This window comes from Chiloscyllium plagiosum, chromosome 35 (assembly GCF_004010195.1).
Source record: "Chiloscyllium plagiosum isolate BGI_BamShark_2017 chromosome 35, ASM401019v2, whole genome shotgun sequence".
Lineage (NCBI taxonomy): Eukaryota > Metazoa > Chordata > Chondrichthyes > Orectolobiformes > Hemiscylliidae > Chiloscyllium > Chiloscyllium plagiosum.
The window spans coordinates 2,462,627-2,487,363 of NC_057744.1; the positions used below are offsets into that span (position 1 = coordinate 2,462,627).

A 24,737-nucleotide genomic window follows, 5' to 3' on the forward strand; every position below is an offset into this window, starting at 1 on the left:
CATTTGAATTTTTTTGTGGTTTTCAGATTTCTGTTTCTCTTTAAAAAGGATGATTGCGTGATGATTAGGTTACCGGAACTTGCAAATTTTCTCTTTCATCCAAATGTTATGGGAAATCCAATTCAAGTAATGCACTCACTGGCAGAAAAGCTTCAGCAACATTGGAATTGAAACATTTTTCACAGTTTGAATTGTATCTAATGTTAATTGTTGCATTTTATGAGATAGTTGCAGGATTTCTGTTTTGGTGGAATATTCTAAGATGATTAATAATGTCCATGCTTTGAAAACCGAGAAAGCTATCTAATTTCTCAGAAGCATGGCTTTTATTAATTGTACACAAAGCCCAGGATGGACTAGTATGTTGGCAAGAGTGTTTCAAATTGTGGCTTCCAGGAACCATTACAAAAGCCTATGTATAAATAAAAAGCTTAAGGTTTCAATCAAGGTGAAGGAAGGCTTTCCTCTGCCAAGGGTGGATCTATGAGTAAACAGGAGCTCATCCAAAATTCTGTTGCCTCAATCCCAATGAGTACTAAGTTCCATTCAATCACCAGCTTCTCTCTTTGCTGACCTATATTGTCTCCAATCTGTAACTAACCACAAATGCTCATCCTTTTCTTCAAATTTCTCCATCACCTCAGCCTTTTCTTTGTAATGCCCTTGGTCCCTCCAAGACTCCTTCACCGCTAATTCTGGACTCTTGCATGTCCCTGAATTTCTGGCCATCCTGCCTTCAGCTACCAAGGCACTCAGCTCTGGAATTTCCTCCCTAATCTCTTCCAGCTCTACTTGACAAAGCTAATTGAAAACCAACTCATTGACCAAACATTTGGTCAGCTGTTCTTTTTGTAGACCCAGTCAAAGATATTTGTGATTATGAACAGCTTTGCAGGAATAAGTGCAGAATGAATGAATGAATGCTGTGTGGTGAAGCATATCTAGAGGCCCATTTTTATAAGGAAACCCAGCAGTGAATTCAAATGAAATTTCTTAATGTGCAAAGTGGTCAGAATGTGGAACTCCCTACCATAAGGAGTGGTTGAAGCAAACTTTACCTTTACATTTAAGGGAAGCTAGAGAAGTACATGAGGGAGAGGGAATTCGAGGAAAACAGTGGGAGGTTTAGCTGAGGAAAAATTGGAGGAAGCTTGGTTGATTGGGCCAAATTACTGCTTCATAAATCCAACATAATTTATTTGGCTAGTTTTGAAATTTTCTTGTATAATATTCCTTTGGGATAATTATTGCACTTTAAAGACACCATATAACGGTAAGATGCTTTATGATTCTGGAGTCTAAGTGAGGTAGAAACTAAAGTGGGTCAGATATTGTATGAGGTTTTCTGAGTAAATCTGATAGAAGAATTATAAACTCAGCACTACAGCATGCTGAGGGTGGAACATATTAAACTCAAAATCTCATTCAAAACTGTCTCTGAGGTTCTTCAAACTCAGTGCAAAATTGTTTGGCTTCATTTCTTGTGGAGACATTGTAATGAGTCCACACATTCCTCAATTAGGTCAGGACTCATTTCCTCCGGATCTCTTTACTGATGACTGTCCAGAGCCTAAAGAGAAACCTGTGTGAGATGGGGAAATGGACGTCCTCCCAAACCACGCCCACCCTAACCTGATAGCTGCTGAACTGCTGCCAACATCTACCAAAGAGAAGTGCAGTGGTCTCTTGGCAAGGTTCCAGAGGGCAATTGGTATCTGAGGGGGGAGAAATGCATCATTGCAAGCACAGTGCTTTGTAACTTTGGTCAGATGAAGGAACAATATCGCTACATTAAAGAAGAATTTGCATTTATTTAGGAACTTGCAAAATGCTACAAAACACTTTAGAAACGACAAAGTACTTTTGAAATGTAACCCTTGCTGTAATGTAGCAAGAGTGTCAATTATTATGTGCACAGCAAGAGTCCACAAACAGTCATGAGCTAAATGACAATGTAATATGGGCTTTCTTAGTGACTTTGGTCATGGATTAAGAATTGGCTGAGACAACCCTTTTTTTTTGTAAAGAATGGTATTTTGCATCCACTTGAAAGTTGGTACCTCCAACAGTGCACTCAGTGCTGCGCTGACTGTTAGGCTACATTATGCCCTCGAGTGGAATCTGAACCCACACCTTTCTGACTCAGTGTTGAGAACACTGAGTCACGGCTGACAAATAAATCAACTCTCACATTAAAATAATGCAAAGAACAGCAGATGTTGGATATCTGAAACAAAATCGAAATTGCTGGAGAAACTCAGCATGTCTGGCAGTGTCTGTAGAGAGACAAACAATGTTAACATGTCGAGTCTAGTGCCTCTTCTTAAGTTAGTCAGTTAAGACAGACTGCCCCATTTTTCTCTCTCCGTAAGATACATTATAAAGAGGAAGAAATCCGAACTGTACGATTGTTGTATCTGGGTGAACAGGTGATTTAACCTGAATTAGAAACTTGTAATTTAAGAAAAGTGATGCCATTATGAAGGGTGTTTTTGATCTCTGCCATTTCTAATCTCCAGTCTGGTGTGTATACACAGACGCCATTCCAACACACAGCCCACTGTAATATTGATGCTGCAACCAGGAAATGTGTGTACAGCAGGATCAAACTGACAGCACTTTAACAGCTCGATGACATTGAATGGAACATCAGCTCTAGCTAAAATAGAGAACATTTGTCGTCAGGGACAGCAAACCAAAGTTATCTCCCAAATTAATCAGAGTGTCAGACTGCTGTAAAACTGCAGTGTCTCACTCCTCAGAGCGAGACAGATAGAGCAAAGTCTCCTTATCTGGAATATTTATGTACCTGCTTTGAACACAGTAATTGCAGTCCAGAAACAGGGCATTCAACCCAACTGGTCCTCCCTGTATGAGGACCTACCACCCTACCTTGTCCTCCCTCTATCTGGACCTATTAACCATTTGGTCCCTTCTCTATCAGGAGCTTATCCAGCTTCCCCTAAAGTGATTCTGGTAATCCTTACCTGGTCTAGCCTACATGTGGTTCCAGACCCTCAACAATGTAGTTGACTCTTAACTGCCCTCTGGACCATTAGAGATAGGAAAGAAATGCTGGTCTGGCCATGTAACACCCTCATCCCGCGAATGATTTACAAAAAAACTCTTCCTCTCAACCAATCCTTATGGGAGCAAGTTCCACCTTCTTCCCGCTGTCTGAAAGGTTTCTTCTGAATTCCTGATTATTAGTGAATCTCATATTTATTGCTCCAAGATTATACTTACCCACAGGCGATGAAATCTCTTTGACTACCCTATCAAACTATTTTATTACCATAAAGACCTTTAACAAGTCAAAGCTTTGGTTGGCTTGAGAACAAAACCTCAGCCTGTTTAGCTTTCCCTCATAAACATCACTCTTATCTGGTATCATTCTAGTACATCTCTGATGCCTCCATACAATTTTACTAAATGAAGCTCAGAACTATTCGTGTATTGAGGGTCGAAGGGCCTGTACTGTGTTGTACTGTTCTATGTTCTACTCAATGTGGTCTAACCACAGCTACTCTGAATTCCTCTTAGCAGAAAATTGATAAAAGACTTGAATAAACAGGAGGATCACTTACTTCATTGTTCGCTGTGATGGGTTGTCTATGATACTGGATTTCCTTGTAATGCCCCATGTATAGCTGTGCCAAGGAAGTATTGAATATTATATTACATTCTCCTCTCCACCAACCCTGTGTAGCAACTCCTGTTGACGGTGGATCAGCAGTTGTAGGCAGCTGATGGCTGCTGTCCTCCACTAGAATCCTCCCTCGCCTTTTACACCTTTTCCTCCCAATATCGACTCTCCCCGAGCTGTAGCCTTGTTGTTCAGGCCATACTTCTGATGTCTACTCTGAGCTAAACCGATAGTTGTTGTTATATTGTGGGGGAAAAAAAGCCAGTCTGTGCACAGCAAGATTCCGCAGCAACAATGTGGGGATGACCATATGATCTGTTTGTGATACTGGTTGAGGACTATATATTTGCCAGACAGCAGGAATGGGACCTCCTGCAGTTCCTCCAGTTAGTGTAATGAGATTTGTCATATTAAACTGAGAGGACAAAGTGACCCTCAGTTTAACTTCTCATCTGAAGTGTGACATCTTTGCTGGTGCAGCACTCCCTGGGTACTGCACTGAGGTCTTAATGGATTTTTCTTAATTTGATTTGATTTATTATTGTTGCATATACATAGGTACAGTGAAAAGCTTTGTTTTGTGTGCAGTACAGGCAGATTATACCATACAAAGTGCATTAAGATAGTAAAACAGAACAAGGTCAACTTTAAATTTGAAATTTGAGAGGTCCATTCAGAAGTCTAATAACAGTGGGGAAGAAGCTGTACTTGAATCTGTTGGTCTATGTATTTAAGTTTTATATCTTCTGCCTAATGGAAGAAGTTAGGAGAGATTATAACCAGGGTGGGAGGGGTCTTTGATGATGTTGGCTGCCTCTGCATGGCAGCAGGAAGTGTAGATAGAGTTAATGGATGGAAGGCTGGTTTGTATGATGGACTGGGCTATGTTCACAACTCTCTATAATTTCTTCCAGTTCTGGGCATAGCAGTTGCCAAACTGTGCTGTGATGCTTCCAGATATAATGTTTTCTATGATACAGTTGTAAAAATTGGTTGGAGTCTTTAAAGACATGAGCTGAAAATGTGTTGCTGGAAAAGCGCAGCAGGTCAGGCAGCATCCAAAGAGCAGGAGAATCGACGTTTCGGGCATGAGCCCTTCTTCAGGCTCATGCCCGAAACATCGATTCTCCTGCTCTTTGGATGCTGCCTGACCTGCGCTTTTCCAGCAACACATTTTCAGCTCTGATCTCCAGCATCTGCTGTCCTCACTTTCTCCTAGAAGTCTTTAAGGACATACCAAACTTCCTTAGCCTCCTAAAGAAGTAGAAGCGTTGGTGAACTTCCTTGACCATCGCATCAGTGTAGGTTGACCAGGACAAATTGTTGGTGATTGTCACTCTGGGGAACGAGACACTCTTGCCTGTCTCCACCTCAATCTGATGTAGATAGGGGCGTACACTCCACCTTGCTTCCTGAAGTCAATGATGAGTTCTTTTGTTTTGCTTATTTCTACAGAGGACATTGAAGTTTTTCAAAAAAATTTATTCACAGGGTGTGGATGTCACTGGCTAAGCCAGCCTTTATTGCCCATCCTTAATTGTTCTTGGGAAGGTGATGCTGAGCTGTATTCTCGAACTGCTGAGTCCCTGTTTTCTAGGTGCACCCATAATGCTGTTAAAGGAGGGAGTGCCAGGCGTTTGACCCACAATGAGACTGTTTCCTGATTTGTCAGCAGGGATGATATCTAAGTGGTAATTCTTCTTGTGTGTGCAGTGTTAGTGAGTTATTCAACTGTGGATAGATTGCAGATAGACCTCACATTTGAGAACAGCCTGTGCAAGCCATCGTTCAGTGGTGACTGAGTGATGCTGAGGAGAGAGAAGTGACAAGGATTGATTCATTTACCCAGGCAGGTCAAAATTATCGCAGTGTTTCTTCCTTCGGCCCAGACTGATCTGTGTGTCTAAACATCGCACCCTCTGGATCAGTTCACATTCATTCTGTGTGCTTTTGAATGCCTCCTGACTGTCAAGAAATAAACGCATTATAAAAAAAAAACAGGTTTAATGACACTGTGGTCAGTGTTCTGTTTTAATAATGTGCCATTGAATAAGTAATTATTCTTAACTTAGAAGGAGGTGGGGTGCAGGGGGGCTTCAACACAGATCTAAGGTAATTGACAAATGAACCAAAGGTGAGGGATGTGGAACTGCTTCTACAATGTTTTGCTTTGTTCTAATTGGGAATGCACTGCCTGAATAGGTCAATATGAAGAACATGATGGAAGTATCACAGAATAATACAGCACAGGGAAAAGTCGTTTAGTCCATAATAGCCATGCTAGCTCTCTGAAAGATTTCCAGTTTGTCATTTCTGAGTTGGCTGAGCTCAGTTGGCTGGATGGCTGGTTTGCAATGAAGTGTGACGCTAAGAATTCCTGCACTGGCTGAGTTTACTGTGATGGATCCAACATTGCCTGAGGCTCAGTGAACTGATCACCAACCATCCGTCTTTCTAGTGATTGTTACCACTTTCCTTTGCAGGTTTCTGTCCTTCAACTATTTACCCCATTCCCTTTTGAAAGTTACCTTGTGAATCTACCCCTTTACAAACTTCACTCCACACTGGCTGAGCTGAAACAGATGGGTGATCAGCCATGGGACCTTATCTGGTTTTGGTTTTATTTTCACTTTCTCGTACAGAGGCACTGAAGCTAATATTTAGTGCATCAAATGTTATTGGAACTGTTTTGCCAAGCTTTTTGTGTCACTGGGTTAAAATCCTGGAACTCTCTCTCCACCTTTACTGTGGGGTTACCCTACAGCACTGCAGTAGATCGAGAAGGTCAGGTCAAGATTGGAAATAAATATTGATCTTGCCAGCATTCCCACATCCGTGCAAAAAAACCCCAAAATGTTGTTTGAGATCTTGAGCACTGCAAAGCCTGAGGTCGTTCAGGTCTCCAATGTCCAGGGCTAAGTTGGCATGGTAATTTTACAACATAGCATTTTAATCACAGCATTCTTTCACCCTTGTAGGAATAAAATGAAACCTGGAATCAGAAAAACAAAGTTCAGAAGAGGTAAGTGCTTCATTCCCATTAATAAATTTTTCTGAGGCAGAGTTAGCGAGTGAAGTAGTTATGAAAACAGAAATTGCTGGAAAAGCTCAGAACGTTGTGGGGAAGGGTCGCCGGATCCAAAGCATTAACTCTGATTTCTCTCCACCAATGCTGCCAGACGTGCTGAGCTTTTCCATCAATCTCTATTTTTATTTCTGATTTACAGCATCTGAACTTCATTTTGGTTTTTATTTAGAGGGAAGAAGTTAGATTCTTTCTGCATGCTCAAAATCTTTCTGCAAGAGAGTTTCAAACAATGGGTTATTAAAATATTACAGGACTTTACTTCCGACAGAATCCTGTACATTAAAAATAGAACAAAAATAAATTGTAACTCCAATTTTGTTTTTGTAACTAATCTTCTGGAAATTTGACTGTAGTTGTGATGTGTTGAGTTTACCAATACGTTACTTTGTGCAAGAATAAAAAGTAGATTCCTCTAAGGATTTTGTTATGAAATGACAATCTTTGTTCTTCACTTGCTTGTCAAATAAAGATAGATAAGAAAGCCCTGACATTTTGTAATGATCACAATAACTTGCATTCATAAAACTTCTTTAAAGTAGCACAAATGGTCCAAAATCCTTTACAGGAGCATTATAATCCAACAAAGTTTGGTAATGAGTCACATAAAGAGATATTAAGAAAGCTGACCAACACCTTAGTCAAGCAGACAAACATTTGTGAGCATCTTAAAGGAAAGAAGATTGTTTGGGAGGGATTTCCAGAACTTATGGCCCAGGAAACTGAAGACCCTGCTCATTTAAATAGGAATGCTCACAGGTTCAGGATTAGAGGAGCCCCAAGATCTCTGATGTTGTCGATACAGATGATATTTCACAGCTAGCAAACAATGAGGCCATGGAGGGCTTTGAAGGCATAGGTGAGAATTTTAAAATAGAGACATTGCCAAATTCATCAAGTACAGGAACGATGGATGAATGATTCTTTATATGTTACCAAATTAGGATAATGATTGACGTTGACATCACAATGACATTAAATGTCTTAGTTACAAATGATTTGGAAAAGACAAAGCCCTTATAAAAGTCATTCTTTCCTTCCATTTCTCTCACTTGCTCATGACTTAAAAATCACACAACACCAGGCTATAGTCCAACAGGTTTAATTGGAAGCACTAGCTTTTGGAGCGCCACTCATTCATCAGGTGGTTGTGTCCTTCCTTATTCCTTTGCTTCTGATGATGCTAACTCAAAGATCTCTGTGCTCCTCCAATTCTGAATCATTTGCATCCTTGATTTAATTGTTAGTCATATTTTCAGTTGCCTAAATCATAGAAGTCCCCCCAAACTTCAATTTTCTGTTACCTAACATGTTAAAATGTTGCAATTAACCAGATTTATCAAATCATGAGGGGTTAATGGTCTTTTCCCTAGAATGGGGGAATTTCAAGACTAGGGGGCACATTTTTAAGATGCGAGGAGAGAGATTTTAAAAAGACATGAAGGGCAATTCTTTTACACAGAGAGTGGTTCGTGTGTGGATTGAACTTCCTGAGGAAGTAGTGGATGTGGGCACAATTACAATATTTAAAAGACATTTGGATACAGACATGATTAGGAAATGTTTGGAGGGATATGGGCCAGGAGCAGGCAGGTGGGACTAGTTTAGTTTGAGATTATGTTCGGCATGAACTTTGTTTCCTTGGTGTCTCTAATTGAAAGAATATGGTCAGGCACATGATAATGTATTGAATCTATGAACAGCTCAGGCTGCTGAGAATTAGTGTTAATATCAGTGTGGTGCTGTAGTATCACACGTTTGGCAGGAGTCTCATCAATTGATTACACTCTTTACTCTAACTGAGGATTATGAACTGATACTTCGCTGAAGCACACATTCCTGACGTTTCCCCAGATTTTAGTTGCTGGAAATAAATCTGAGGCAAGTGAACATTACAGTGGTGAGGATATCCTAAATTTCATCATCGTAAAGCTACAGGCAAAGACTATTTGGCCCACCATGGCTCTGATAACTCTTTGAAAGACATGCACAGTTAGTCACATTCTTCACAATTTCTCCTACAATTATTTGTCCAATTCCATTTGAAAATTAATATTGACTCTGCCTCCATAGCTTTTACAGTCAGCAGATTTCACAATGACATTCGCAATCTCAAAAATGTAGTACCTGTTTCTTTCGCCAATCAACCTCAAAGTGTGTTCCTCTGGTTACTACCGCTTCTGCAACTGGAAGCAGTTTCTTCTTATTTACTCAATCAGAACCATTCATGATTTTGGAAATCCCTTTCAAATCTCCACCTTCGTCTTCTCTGTTTGAAGGAGACCAACCTCAGCTTCCCCAGTCTCCGAAGTCTCTAGTATCATTCTTGTAAACAATGGAATATGTCCATTAACGCGATCCCCTCTGCTCAGTTTGAATAAAGAATGATGAGATGAGTCTTGTTTCATTAGTTTTTCTTTTTGCTGAATTCTTTCACTGTCCTGTGGAGAACAAGCGATAAAAACACTTGTAAATCCCACAGCTGTGAACAAGGGAGTGCAGAAAAGGAAAAATGGTGGCTCAGAGCTGCTATAGCTAACAACATGAGGAAGCAGTCTTGATGGATTAACTGACCTGCTTCTGTTCCTCAGAAAGCTTGGCTTGTTCTTCTTGCAGCAAGATGGATGAAGGAGAAATTTAACATACATATTCAGATTCCTGAGGGATTTGAATAGGATGGAAGAATCAGTAACCAGACGGCACCATTTTAAGATAACTGTTCAGAGAGGCAGGAGGTGAGGGAGATGAGAAATGTTTCTACAGGCTATTTGTTATGACGTGCTGCCTGAAGCGGCAGTGGAAAGAGATTCAATAAGTTATACAAGAGGGGGGAACGGGATAAATATTGGATGAAAAGTAAAGTTCTGCAGAATTGTGGTGAAAGAGGGGGGGAAGTGAGATAGCCTGTCAAAGGCTAAGCACAGACATGGTGGGTTGAATGGCCTTCTTTCATTGTTTGTATGATTCCAGCTGCTACCTGACCAGCCCCTATAAGCTGTGCCCCTGGCGTATTTTCCTTGACAATGAAACATGTTTCTATTACATGGTTAGCACATTGCAAACACTCCAAATTCAGATTCGACAGCAGTCGAAGGTTTTATTTAACAGACAAAGGCGTCTTTTCGTGATAGGGAGCGACTCACAGGGAACAAGAGCTGAAAACATGATTATGATGGATTATTGTAAATGGAGCCATTGCAGAGAAACTGGAGAAATCTCTGTTGACTCCTGCAGTGATCCAGATGGTTTGACTTTACCTTCAGAATGTATTTCAAAATAATATTTCATTGATGTACTTTAATAAATAGGTCAGTGTGAGCTGCAGCCAAAACTGGGCCCCGGGGGGGAGAAACTGATTTGGCTTCTCAAATGTGCAGGGCTGTGAAATTAGACAGGCACTTTCCTTTGGGAACAGTCCATCTGCAAATTGGAACAGATCTGTTGACCAAACTATTATTCTTCAGCAAAGGTCCCTCCCTATGGCCAGGGGAGGGTTCCCTTGAGAGTTGGATGGGTAAAGAGTGCGCTCAGTATTGCACCAAAGCCAGAGAGACCAGGAGATACACAGTTCTGTTGCTAATTTGTGTCAAGCCGTATAAGGAAGAAAAATGCAAAACATGCACTTTCCAATGTGTCTCAAAACACCTTGCAGCTGGAGAGACCAGCTTTGGGGTAGAAGGTGGGTTGCTGCCTAGTCTCCTGGTCAATATTTATGCCTCAATTGACAGAGTCATAGAGCATGGAAGCAGACCCTTTGGTCCAACTCGTCCATATCGACCACATTTCCCAATCTAAACTGGTCCCACTTGTCTGTACTTGGGCCGTATCCCATCACTAGAACAGATGGTCTGCTGATTCCACTGCAGATACTGCAACCCTCAGAAAGACAAGATAGAGTCATCCCAACCTGCAGCAGCCAATCTTTTGGGGTGTGTCCCTCACTCAGCTTCTGCCTCAGCTGGAGGACTGTGTCCTAACCCCTGGCCTCACTCTCCCAGAAGACCTTGACAAGGATGCAGCAGACTAGTACCAGTGCCAAGGTACTGTAGTTACTCAGAGAGGCGAGAGGAGCTGGAGTTGTTTTCCTTTAGAGTGGAGCAGGTTCGGAAGAGACTTAAAATTATGAGGAATGAATCAGAAAGTGCGGCGGAAGTCCTGAAGGATTTTTATTGGACTTGAAACATTAACTCTTTCCCCCGCTGAAGCATTAACTTTGTTTCTCTCTCCACAGAATGCTGAGTTTCTCCAGCACTTTATGCTTGTTTTGGATTTCCAGCATCCCCAGTATTTTGTTTTAAAATGATGGTAGGGTTTGAGAATAAAATAAAAATAAACTGTTTCCACTGGCAGATGGGGCTATTAACAGTAGACACAGATGGAAAGTATTAACCACCAGAGCAGGGGTAGGAGCAAGTAGTTATGATCCACAGCATGGTGCATGAAAGGCCAGTGAAAGCAGATTTGAGATTTCCGATTCACCTTTCAAACAGGAATTAAATAAATACTTGAAGTGGAAGCTATTATTGCACAATGGAGAAAGAGCAGAGGAGGTGGATGGCGCTGTAAGAAAACTGTGCAGGCATGAAGGGTTGAATGGCCTTCTGTGCTATAAGATTTTAAGGTTTCTCAGAAAGCGATTGTTCATTAGGTACAGTTTAGTTGGTGCAATGTTGGGTGAAGATATAGGGGTCTCTAACCCCTGGTGTGCAGGACCATTACAATTGAGAGAGGAAGACTTTCCCAAGGGGCTGTGCTGGAGGCTGAGTCTCAGAGAGGTCACCTTGCTTTCTGACTGATGTTCCATACATCTGAATTCTTTACTCACTCCCCCCACCCAAGAAAAAGGAGGTGTGGGGGTGGTTGCTGCTCTCTCGTGCTGCCCATCAACAAATTCTCTGGAGCACAGTCCAGCGTTTTATTCAAGGAGTTGGTTCACCAAGGAGAGACAAAGCGTGTTATTGAAATCCAAGACACTGTGAGACTTCATGTCTGAAGGCATGCCAGAAATATCAATTTTACGATGTAAAACCTTGGCCATGACAGAGGGGCCGTGATGGTGAGGGTGTAGCTGGATTCCGATCACAAGCTGTACAGGCTCTGAAGCAACATGTGCTGTCAGCGTATGAAAGATGCTTATTACAATGGAAATGGGGCCTCCCAGAGCATGGACAATGGTGTCAACAGCACAGATTTGTCAAAGATTTTCTTGGGCCACTGGCACTTTTAAATATAGAACTGACTGCAGGAGAGAGTGAGTGAATATGAAATGAACATGTGTCTCTCCCTCTGACTATCATTTCTTTCTCTGACTGTCTGTCTAGATCTCAGATTTACAACCAGGATGAACTAAACGGTATAAATTTAAATAAAAATGTTGAACAGACTGGGTTCTTTTCTTGAGAGAAAGACAAGCTGATAGTGATCTTTAGAATTAAAAAAAAATTCATTCATGGGACATAGGTATCGCTAGCTAGGTCAGCATTTATTGCCTATTCCTAATTGCCCAGAGGCAACAGCACTGTTGTGGGTCTGGAGTCACATGTAGGCCAGACCAGGTAAGGACGGCAGATTTCTTTCTCTGAAAGTCGTTAGTGAACCAGATGTTTTGTTCCAACAATCGACAATGGTTTCATGGTCATCATTAGACTCTTAATTCCAGATGTTTATTGAATTCAAATTCCACCTTCTTCCATGGAGGATTCAACTCCAGGGCTTCAGGACATTGCCTAGGTCTCTGGATTAAGTGTCTAATGATATTACCATGAGGCCATTGCCTCCCCATTATGGAAAGGTTTGATAAGATATATGGAGGGAGGATGTTTCCACCTGCTGGTGAGATCGGAATAAGGGTCCATAAAGGTAAAATAGTCATAAATAAATTCAGGAGAAGTATTTTTACTAAAGAAGTTCTTAGAATGTGGAATTTGCTACCATAGGGAATGATTGAGGCAAATCTGACAGGAGAGTAAGGTGGCTAAGTACATGAGGGAAAAAAAAATTTTTTTAAGTTCATGCACAGGATGAGGGCATCACTAGCTGAGCTAGCATTTATTGCCCATCCCTAGTTGTCCAGAGGGCAGTTAAGAGGCAACCACATTGCTGTTGGTCTGGAGTCACATTAGACTGGACAAGGTAAGGTATGGTGCCAGGCCTGGTGAGGACAGCAGTTTCCTTTCTTGATGAACATTAGTGAACTAGGTGGATTTTTCCAACAATTGACAATGATTTCATGGTCATTCTTAGACTCTTGATTCCAGATTTTTATTTTACCAACTGCCACGGTGGGATTTGAACCTGGGTACTCAGAACATTAACTGGGTCTCTAAATTAACAGTCCATTAATAATACCCATAGGCCATTACCTCCTTGGGTGAGACAAGGTCAGGTGGGAGGACGCTCATATGGAGTATAAACATGAGCAAGATCAGTTCAGTTGAATGGCCTGTTTCTATTCTGTAAAGTCCTGCAACAAAACCCATTTGGGGCTAACTGGGGAGATTAAGGATAGTATTGTATTGAAAGAAGACACTTGGAATCTTCCAATGAATAATCCGAGGATTTGCTGTGTTTTAGAAGTCTGCAAAGGACCACTGAATAGTTGGTGGAATGAGGAAGGGAAGTGGAATATGAGAGTAAACTAGCCAGCTATACAAAAACAGATTGTAAGAATGTTCATTCATACATAAAAAAGGGAGAAAGTAGCTAAAGTAAATACTGGTTGCTTAGAAATAAAGACGGGTTGTTATCATGAAGAATGAGGAAGTAGCAGAGGCATTGAACAAATATTCACAGGGGAAGACACAAGTTACAAATTAGAAATGCAAGATATTGTGGGATCTGAGGAACTTAAGATAATTCATATCAGCAAAGAAATGTATTAGAGAAGCTTGATGGACTAACAGTTGATACATTTCCAGGTCCTGAATCCCTCGACCTTGGCTTCTAAAAGAGAGAATTTAAGAGATTGTTGTTACACTGGTTGTGATTTTCCAAAATTCTCTAGATTCTGAAGTGGTCCCAGCAGATTGGAAGTTAGCATGTTTCAAGAAGGAGTGAGAAATAGGGAACTCTAGCCCAGGTAGTCTGATATCAGCTGTTGGACAAGGACTGGAGTCGTTTATTAAGGAAGTCTTAACAAAGCATTCAGAAACTGATGTAAGATCACAGTCAGTACGGTTTTGCAAAGGGGAAATTCTGTTTGGTAGATTTATTAGAGATTTTTTTCAGACTGTAGAATAGAAATAGAGAAAGCAGTAGATGTAGTATAATTGGATTTAAAAAAATATTAGATAGGGTGCCACACATAAGTCAATCTGCATGGTAAAGATTCATAGATATGTAGAGAGGACTAGTTATCAAACAGCAAAAAGTAGGGATAAATAGGGCACTTTCAACTTGGCAGGTAGTGATGAGTGGAGTGCTGCATGGATCAGTACTGGAGCCTCCGCTGCTTACTCTACTTCATCATCCAAGTGATTAATATAGCACTCCAATCTTATTGATCACAAATGGGAATGGAAATTGTAAGGAGGTCACAAAGAAGCTGAAAAGGGATACAGACAGGTAAAGTGAGTGAGCAAACAGAACAAATAAAGTATAATGTGGGAAGCGTTAGATTATTTTCCTTGGATACAAGTATGGAAACTGGAAATGTGTTGCTGGAAAAGTGCAGCAGGTCAGGCAGCATCCAGGGAACAGGAGAATCGACGTTTCGGGCATAAGCCCTTCTTCGGGAATGCCTGAAGAAGGGCTTATGCCCGAAACGTCGATTCTCCTGTTCCCTGGATGCTGCCTGACCTGCTGCGCTTTTCCAGCAACACATTTCCAGCTCTGATCTCCAGCATCTGCAGACCTCACTTTCTCCTACAAGTATGGAAAGGCAGAATACTTTGTTAAAAGATGTGAAACTTTTTAAGAATTCGTGTTCAGAAATACTCATGCAAGGAAGTTTTTCACATGGAGGGTGGTGTGTATATGGAATGAGCTTCCAGAGGAAGTGGTGGAGGCTGGTACAATTTCAGTATTTAAAAGAGATCTGGATGGGTATATGAACAGGAATGGCTTAGAGGTATCTGAGCTAAATGCTGGAAAATTGGGACTAGCTTTATTTAGGATATGTGGTCTACATGGGCACGTTGGACCGAAGGGACTGTTTCTATGCTGTACGTTTCTATGATTCTATGAACGAAGTTGGCATGCAACTATAGTAAAACATTGTGGCCTTTATTGGAGGACAAGAATAAAGATGTTTTTTACCACAGTTGTGTGGGGCTTTGGTGAGACCATGCCTGGAATACTGTGTGTATGATCTCCATATTTAAAGAAGGATTTGCTTGTTTCAGAGGCAGTTCACTAGTTTGGTCCCTGGGATGAGGGGATTGTCCTGTAATAGGCTGATTAAATTGGGCTGCATACTCTGGTGTTTAGAAGAATGAGACATGATCTCATTGAAACAAACAAGATTCTGTAAGGGACTCAACAGTGACAGATTGCTTACTCTGGATGGGGAAATTAGAACATGGAGAGCACGTTGAGGAAAAAGAGGCAGACATTCATGGCTGAGAGAGAAATGTCTTCATTCACAGGATGGCTAATATTTGGAATTCTCTACCCCAAAGAGTTGTGAATGCTCCATCACTAGTCCCTCAGGAAAGTGAGAAAGCTGAAGTTGAAGATGAAGATCAGCCAAGATTGCATTGAATAGTCTGTATGTATGGTCCAATCCTGCTCCTGTTTCTTATTTCGTTATGCTCTTGTCTGGCGAGTGTGAGTATGTGAGTGTGTGTGTCTGTGTGCATGTGTGTGTCTGTGTGCGTGTGTATACATTTTTTGTGCCAAACCCATAAGCTGATTTACCCATCCATCTGCAAATAGCATGAAGGGACAAAGGGAGTTTGCTTTTAGGTGCTGCAGGATCTTACATTTAAACACTGATGCTTGGTAACTCTGGAATATGGTTATACATTCCAATTTTGGCTTTATTCTGGAAAGGTCGAAGTGCCTCTTTCCGATTGCTTTGCAAAGTACCAGTCCTCTAAAGTGAGCAGATGTGACAAGAGGATCAGTATTTTTTTCATCTTTAAGGGAGCAGTGATGTTGGAGGTGTCTCCATTTACAAACACAATGACATCAGATCAATCAGGCTTCATCAGGAGCAACCAGGAAATAGTCTCTCTAATGCTCAAGTGACTGGGAGAGTGGGTGATGAACTGTCCCTTGTCTGTAGTGTTGTACTGCAGGTACTTAGGAGTGGAGTAAGATGTGACAGTAGACCAGAGCCTGGGAGATTGATGATGAATCTTCTTGCTGCAGAAACCTTCATGAGAAAATAGTGAGTTGACAGAGACAGAAAAATTAAAAGAAAGGGAATAACATACCGAGAAAATATTGACAGCTTCTAGAAATGATGTGATAGGCAAGATGTCAGTGAAATGTTCAAAATGGTGAAAGGTTTTGATCGAGTAGATAGGGGGAAACTGTTTCCTCTGGTAACCAGAGAACACACTTTAAAAATAATTGGCACAATAGCACAAGGGTAGATAGAGAGAAGATTTCATGAAACGACATGTGATGATCTGGAATATGCTGTCTGAGAGAATGACAGAAAGAAATTCAGGTGTAACTTCCAAAAAGAAGGCGGATAAATACCAGGAGCAAAAAAAAAATACACGTTTCGGGGCAAAGAACGGGGAATGATCATACAGAAAAAGAGCCCAAAGAACTGCAGAAATCAGAAACCAATTCAGAAATTGCTGGAAAAACTCTTTAAGTCTGCCAGTGTCTGTGGAGAGAAAGCAGAGTTAACGTTTCGGGCTCAGTAACTCTTCCTCAAAAGCTGAAGATGCTGCCAGACCTGCTGTGTTTTTCCAGCAACGATTGCAAAGAATTTTCCAAAGGGCTGAGACAGTCTCAGAGGGCTGAATGGTCTCCTTTTATGCTGTGCGATTTGATAACGGTGTTTGTTTGCAGTGCAAAGTAATTCCTGTTATCATAATTGGCCACACAACCTTCTCAGGAAGAACATGAAAGAAGCTGGGAAGCTTCCTAAAGTAACAGAGAGGGGTTATAGTGGCAGCCAGCAGTCACAGCCACCTATGCTAGGATGGAAGAGACAGGTGCTAAACAGGCCAAACCCCATTGAAAATGTATAGGAAAATGTCTGGCTGAAGGTTTGCCCTGGGAGATTACAGAGGGATCTAAAGACCATGACAAGGAGCATCACTGAAACTTTTTAAAAACTGTATTCCTTTGTGGGGTGTGAGTGTCGCTGGCTGGTCAGCATTTGTTGCCAGTTCCTTGTTGCCCCTTGAGAAGGTGGAGGTGAGCTGCCTTCTGGAACCGCTGCAATCTATCTGCTGTGGGTTGTCCCACAATGTTCTTAGGAAGGGAATTCCAGGATCTTGACCCAGTGATAGTGAAGGAACAGCTATATATTTCCAAGTCAGGATGGTGAGTGGTTTGGAGGGGAACTTGAAGATGGTGGTGTTCCCATGTATCTGCTGACCTTGTCCTTCTAGATAGAAGTGGTTGTGAGTTTGGAAGGAGCTGTCTGAGGGTCTCTGGTGAATTTCTGCAGTGTATCTTGTAGATAGTGTACACTACTGCTACTGAACTACTTGCATTTATATAGAGCCTTTAACAACGTAAACCATAGGACTTCACAGTAGCAATACCAATTTGGCACCAAATCATCAAAGACTGAATAGATAGGTTTTAATAAGCATCTTAAGAGAGACAGAGAAATTTGGGGTTCACGTGACCTAATGTATGACACCAACAGTGGAGCCATTAAAATCGGGAATGGCAACAAGGCCAGGATTCAGTGAGTGCACAGACCTCCCAGGGATCACGTGGAACTGATCAAGGATAAGAGCTTAGGCTGTGAGATCCTGATTTGGTCATCTGGAGTCAGGGCCTGGGGCAGGGGGGGGTAATAAGAGGAAACAGTGCAGGAGGTCGTGGTGGTGCACAGTAATGTCACTGAGAACAGAGGGGAAGGAGAAAGTTGGGATTGTGATCACAGAATTTCTGGGATTCTGCATTTTTGAAGTTTCTGGAAAGTGATGGCTTGGCAGGTTGCTGAAGTCAAGGCCTCAAAGGCTTAAGGTGTTTCCAGGGCCCAGAATAGAGAGTTTTAGTTTTGCTTTGGCTTCAAAGAAAGAAAGACTTGCATCTCTACAGTGCTTTTACCAGGATGTTGCAAAGTACTTGACAACCCATTTGGTACCAACGTAAGTATAATCATTGGGTGTAAGATAGAGAAACATAGCAGTCAGATTCTGCAAAGCAAGATCCCACAAACAACAGAGAGATCAATCTGGACAAGGTCACTGAGCAACCCCACCCCAACATTCCTTTGAATATTGTGCTATGATCTTTTACATTGACCAGTGCAGGCTTCACTGAACAACCTAATTGTCAGACAATACCCTTGGCAGAACTCCCTCAGTACCACGTGGGGAGTGGGAGCCTGGATTTTGTGCTGATGGTGCAGGAGTTGGGCTTGAACCTGTGGCCTTCTGGCAGAGCTGTGACTACTGCCCTCGGGGCTGTTGCTGGTTCTTGAGAAAGGATGTAGAATAGGAAATCTGTAATGGCCCCACGTCTTCCTCAGCATGTTCTTTCTTTAAATTCCAAACTGATTTGCTAAAATAAATAGAAAGAACTTCCATTTCTTTAGAAGCTTCCAGAACATCAGGATGTCTTTACAGCCACTTAAATACTACTTGAGGTTTATGCAATTACAGAATTTTACTGTAAAAAGGAGGCCATGCAACCCATTGTGTCTGTACTAGCTCCTGAAAGAGCTACCCAGCTATTCCCACTCTCCAGCCCTATCATCATAGCCCTCTAAATTTGTCACCATTTAATCACTATTCTATTGCAAATATCAGAAAGACACCATTCTGCCCCACTAGACTGCTTCCCTATTCAGTTAGATCATTGTTGTTCTGTACCTTAATGGCTAGCTACCTGCTTTTGTCCTATTGTCCTTAACAAACAACAATCTATCAAGGTGAATGGGTCATTGTAGCAGACTTCCTCTAATTTGGCCAAAGCCTCCGTGTCTCTGTATCAAGGACTTCAGACATAGGAGGCTTGCAATGCATCTGCCCTTTCTTTTCTGCTGCTCTCCTCAGTAAGCATTCAATCAACATAATGGATCATTTCCATCCTTGGCCCTGACAGTAGTATTAAATGAGTCAGGAGATTGATCGACCAAGGTGCTGTCTTTCAGGAATGTTCAGAAAAAACAAAGCTTGTTTAACTGTCACACCATCTCTCAAGGTTACCAAAATGGCTGAAAGGAAGATCAGATAGTGCCCCATATATCTGGATGGTGAGGATCTTTCTTCTGAAAATTCCTTTTGGCATTGTGGGATGGCATTTGTGACAGGCTATTGAAATTCATTGTCTGCTCCTGACCTGCTCAGTTTTCTGTCTCCGTAATGAATGAGAAGCAAGAAGACAGCAAGTGCGTTTTAGGTTAGACTGCAGCATAAATCAACTGCACTTTCATGCATTTTCCTACAGCAGTAAATAAATATCTAATGCACATTGTGAGCATTTTAACTTAAAGACTGATTATATATTCATAGGCATGAGAGCCATGAGCTTTTCTTTAATTCAAAATTTGCATTAAAGATTTTTTCTTCCCCTGTCTAGCTCTTTAATTCCAGCAATTTAAAACAGCTAGAATCTCCCTCTGATCCTCAGTGCTTCGCTGGGTCCTCCTGTGCATCATGTATTCCTTGCCTTGTTTGTCCCGCTGAAGTGCATCACCATATACCTATCTGAATTCAATTCCATTTGTCACTGATCAGTCCATCGGGCCAGCCCATCTATAGATTAGATTACTGACAGTGTGGAAACAGGCCCTTCGGCCCAACAAGTCCACACCGACCCACCGAAGCGTAACCCACCCAGACCCATTCTCCTACATTTACCCCTTCACCTAACACTACAGGCAATTTTAGCATGGCCAATTCACCTAACCTGCACATTTTTGGATTGTGGGAGGAAACCGGAGCACCCGGAGGAAACCCACGCAGACACAGGGAGAATGTGCAAACTCCACGCAGAGAGTCGCCTGAGGCCTCCTGTAATCTAAGGCTACCTTCCTTTCTGTTTACCAGCTCACCAATTTTTATATCATCTGCTAACCTACTGATTAACCCTCTGGCATTCAAGCCTAAATATTTTCTCTGTACACATTTGCAATGCCAAGGCGTACAAGTCCTGAAGAAGGGCTTATGTCCCGAAACGTCGATTCTCCTGTTCCCTGGATGCTGCCTGACCTGCTGCGCTGTTCCAGCAACACATTTTCAGCTCTGATCTCCAGCATCTGCAGACCTCACTTTCTCCCCATACAAGATTATAGACCAAGTGCCGGGAAAATGGGATGAGAATAGTTAGGTAGCTGTTTTTGACTGGTGTAGTCTTGATGGACCGAAGCACCTTTTACTTTGCTGTAGATCTCTATGACTCGAACAAGGAGTGTTTTCAGTATTTTGAAAAGAAACAAAAAATATTATTTTGTTTCAATGATATGTATGCGATTTGGATGGCAAGGTAGCTCAGTGATTAGCACTGCTGCCTCACAGTCCCAGGGTCCTGGGTTTAATTCCACTCTTGGGCCACTGTCTGTGTGGAGTTTGCACTTTCTCGTTGTGTCTCTGTGGGGTTCCTCTCATCTGCACATTTATGGATGTGCAGTTTAGTTGGATTGGCCATGAGCATTTTTTCCATAGTGTCCAGGGATGTGCAGGCTAGGTGGGTTAGCCATAGGGAATGCAGGGTTACAGGGATGGGTTACAGGGTGGTGGGTCTAGATGAGATGCTCTTTGGAGGATCAGAATGGGCTTCCAAAACATAAGGATTCCATATTTTAATAAAAAGATAAAGAAGGAAAATTATTTATATAGTACTTTTCACAGCCCATGGGATAACTTCACCACCAATGGTGTACTTTTTGAAGTCTGTTTATTGCTGGAACGTGGGAAACATAGCCACCAGTTTCTGGACAGCAAGATCCCAGAACCATCACTGAAGCCATGTAAACAATTATCCAGAAGTTTACTTGAACAGCATTTCACCATACAACATTCAAGTCTGTTCTCACCAGCATTAAGCAATCAGCAGACAGTTTTAAATTGTTTTTATTTTTAAAGATCAGGTTTCTGTGGGCCAATTTTAAATTATTCTGCCATGTGCGAGACAGGAGAGCTTTTGCTTGTCTACCTGTTTTACAGGAAGTCTAGTGAGAGTTTACCACAATATTTGGCAATCCAGCCTCATGTTTACCAGGCAGGTAATTTACAGTACGGACTTTGGTACATTTCAACAATAACTGGTATTTCTACAGCACCTTTTAACAGTGCAGAACATTTCAAGACACGCTGCAGGGGTGATTATAACTGAAGCATGTAGAGGGATAGCAGGTTGGCTGATCAAATGGTCACTCAAAGAGGTAGAGGTAGTTTCTTCAAGAGGGAGGAGGTGGTGAGGTTTGAAGAAGGAATTTGCATCTTAAGGCCTTAAATGGAATGGCCATTGTTGGTGGCAGGATTAAAAGTCAGAAATGTTAAAGAAGCCAGAATTGAATGAGCAGAGTTATCCTGGAGAGTTCTAAGGCAAGAGACGGTAATAGAGATCAGTGCCAATGACCGTTTGTCTTCTTAAGCACCAACTTTCCTCTCTAACTACACCTGATGACACTGCAGAATTCAATTGTTTGGCAACCTTGTTTTACACTTGTTTCTGTAAAACTCAGGAAATTTATGTTTGTGTTTAAACTGAGTGGATCTTTCTCTGTTCTTTCAGGTTTAATGTTGGTTGGCCAGTAGCTCAAGGTGAAGAATAGGAGGAAGTTGGGTTTTGCTTGTGTATGGAGATATCAGTACAGACAGTGACCTTCCTTTAACCCTCTCCTCATATGGCAGGGCCAGAACAGAAAGAGAGTATGCGAGGTAGAGTGTGAGAGTATGTGTCTGTGAGGCAAAGGAGTGTTTGTGTGTGAGTTGGGGTCTGTAAACATGAGACCATCCAAAACTCTGCTGTTTGTCCCACGCGTCATATTGAGTCCCAGTCCCCCCTTGCCCCTATCGGAACTGATCTCCATTTGCGTAACCAATACCTTGTTTTTAAAACTCTCATCCTTTCTTCTGAATCCTCTCATAGTTTTATCCCTCCCTAGCTCTATAATCTCCTGCAGCTCCACACCACTCTGTGGCTCCTCCAAGTATGATCTTTTATGCATCCTAAGTTTTCAGATTTCATTTCAGGCTGGTTCCTGAGCTCTGCAATTCCCTCACTTACCCTCTCTAGGTCGCCCATCCTCTCTCTCTCTTGTGCTCCCTTGCTCTCCTCTCCATCACAATATTCCTGAAAACCCAAACAATTTAATTGAACTTTTTGCCACCTGCCCCAATGTCTCCTTCAGTGGATCAACATCAAATATTGTTTGATAACACTCTTGTGAAGTGCACGGGGATGACCTAAACTGATGAAGATGCTATGTAAATGTAAATTGTGAGTGTGTGAGACTGGTCATGGTAGATTTAGCGTGAGCCTGTGTGTCACTGGAAAGATAAGATGATGAGAGAATGACAATGGAAATCTGTGCAATAAGGATAGAGAGTATCAGATTGTATCTGAGAACGTGAAAGGGAGAAAGTGAATGTGAAAGAATGACAACACAAATGTGAAAGGGAGAGGGTTAGAGTGAATTTGTGGGAGCTTGCTGGAGGGTGGGCTTAGTGAACATGAGTGGTTAACTAGATGGTTCCGAGCAAACGTGACCCATGGGGAACCAATGGTATACAGGACCCTTTCACCACTGTGCGGAGACGGTGGGGACAGGGTATGGGGTGATTCAGCCTTTACTAATTTATTAAAAATGGTACCCTGCCATTTACAATCCAGGATGTTTAACCCATAAAATGTTGGAGCAGAAGCAAGCCATTCAGCCCATTGGACCTGCTGCATCATTCAATGAGATCATGTCTGATCTGATAACCGTCAACTCTACTTTCCTGCTTTTTCCCCACCTTTAGGTACTGACCCCCATTACACATTCTGTTTGTGGCTTTACCTCTAAATGCGCAGAAACTTTTATGAATGACAGGGCCACAGTTGAGTTTAGCAGAGGCAGTAACTCAAGGATGATCTTACAAATATAACTATAAAAAGGGCTGAAGGATTAACCCTGTTGAACAGCAGAGACAGACAGACATACAAGGAACTCAGTGCTCTGGAATTGGGAGGTTATCCCTCATAATGTCTCCAACCCCACCCAAACCAGGTTGTCACTGTCTGTTTTGTCAGTGATTCAAATGCAAATGTGAGGTCAGAAGATGAGACAGTTCCCACATAAACTTGATTCTCTGTCTGAATGCTGCTCCTGTCCACCATTGTCTGAGAGTGAGAGAGAGAGAGAGAGAGAGAGAGGAGTTGGGGGTGGGGGGGAGCAGGGATAACATTGGAATTTCAGCCACCACTTTTCGAAGCCCCTGAGCAAACGGGTGACAGGATGGTGACAGGGAGGGACAGGGGGCTTGGAGGGTTTATTTTAAAAATCCCCTCCAACGGATTGCTCATTAACTTGATAATATTCACAGAGGAGAGGTGGGTTAAAGGGGAATGAGTCACTGGATTGTTGCAGAGAGGCGATGTGGTGTGTGCTTCACTCCCTGACTACAGCAGGAGCCCCTTCCCTGCCTGTTCCCTGGGCCCTGCACCCCCAAGTGAGAGGAGGGTGGTGGGCGAGGATGGAGGGAGCTCCCCCCGCCTCACTCCCAGCCCGGAGGAGCACACCTCCTGGCCAGCAGTGACAACAATATCAGCTTCAAGAAAGCCCTCTGTCCCTGACTAATACATTCACCTGAAACGTCTGAATCACTGTGATCCACCCAAATTGCACCCGACTTCCGAGGAACTCCAGCTGGGAGTTGGAGTGGGGGGAGATTTGGGAATGGTTTGGTTGGGGAGAGAGAGGCAAGTGGTGGGGATGAGACAAGAAACAGCGAGAGGGAGAGGTCACCCTGGAGAGAAACATAGCAAAGCTGAAAACTAGAAAAGGGCAATTAAAACTGAAGACAAGAAAGAGACCAGGGAGAAATAATCCAGAGAGAGGGATGCTGTGAGGGGGGCAGTGGAGGAGGAAGAGAGAGAGAATGGGATAGGAAGAGAAAGAGAGGGACAAGGAGAGAGGGAGGGACGTTGGGGGAAGTCGGAGGAGAAACATCAATAAAGTGTGACTGGGAAAAAGACAGAGAGAGGAAGGCTGAGGGATGTGGGAGAGGGAGAGGCGAAGGAGAGGCAGAGAAAATGGTAGTGACACTGGGGAAAGTGAATGGAAACAGTGAAGAATCAAGGAGACAAGAGGAGACTGATAGAGAGCTTTCAGTATGAACTCTGCAAGCCTCCTGGAATCAGAGTAAAGAAATACTGGAATAGGAGGAATGGTGTGTGTTGTAGTTAGCCTTCAGACGCCCACCTCCACCCATCCCAAGGTGGGGTTGGGCGAGGGGGAGATGGGAATAGAGAGGATGCAACACCAGCTTCCCTTCACATTGACACCTCTTCATGTTTTCAAAACACCTCTGGGTTTCCTGAGGAGACAGGGGGCTATGGTGATGGTAGGATGGGGGGGGTGGGGTTGGGGAATAATAGTAGCTTATTTGAGGTGGAGGTGGGGTGTCAACTCAGCCAGCAGCTGGTTAGTAATCATTTTCCCAATGAACTTGACCTTGGGGCGGCTGCAGTCTGCTCCTGTTCAGGCACAGGGGACTCTGGAATGGACTGCTCTGTACAAGCGACCTCCCCCCTCATCTCCCCTCTCTCCCCACAGGCTGCTTTCCACCCCCTTCCTGGACAGAGAAGCCTCTTTGAGGGAGGGCTGTTCACATGGTGGAGTCAGGAATTTGATCCCCCACAATGATGAGCTGTTGGTGTAAAAGTGATTTTTGTGTGCTCACTGGACTGTTGCAGAATCCTCTCTTTTAC

The 24,737-nt window shown here is 42.5% G+C and overlaps 1 long non-coding RNA gene across 3 annotated transcripts in view; it reads left to right on the forward strand.

Moving 5' to 3' along the window:
- The window catches only part of LOC122540575, a 228,468-nt gene that overhangs the window by 61,995 nt on the left and 141,736 nt on the right, over positions 1–24,737 (forward strand). For all 3 annotated transcript variants that reach the window (XR_006309353.1, XR_006309352.1, XR_006309354.1), the window contains one exon: positions 6,625–6,668. This is a non-coding gene — a long non-coding RNA (uncharacterized LOC122540575). The remainder of the gene's footprint in view (positions 1–6,624; positions 6,669–24,737) is intronic.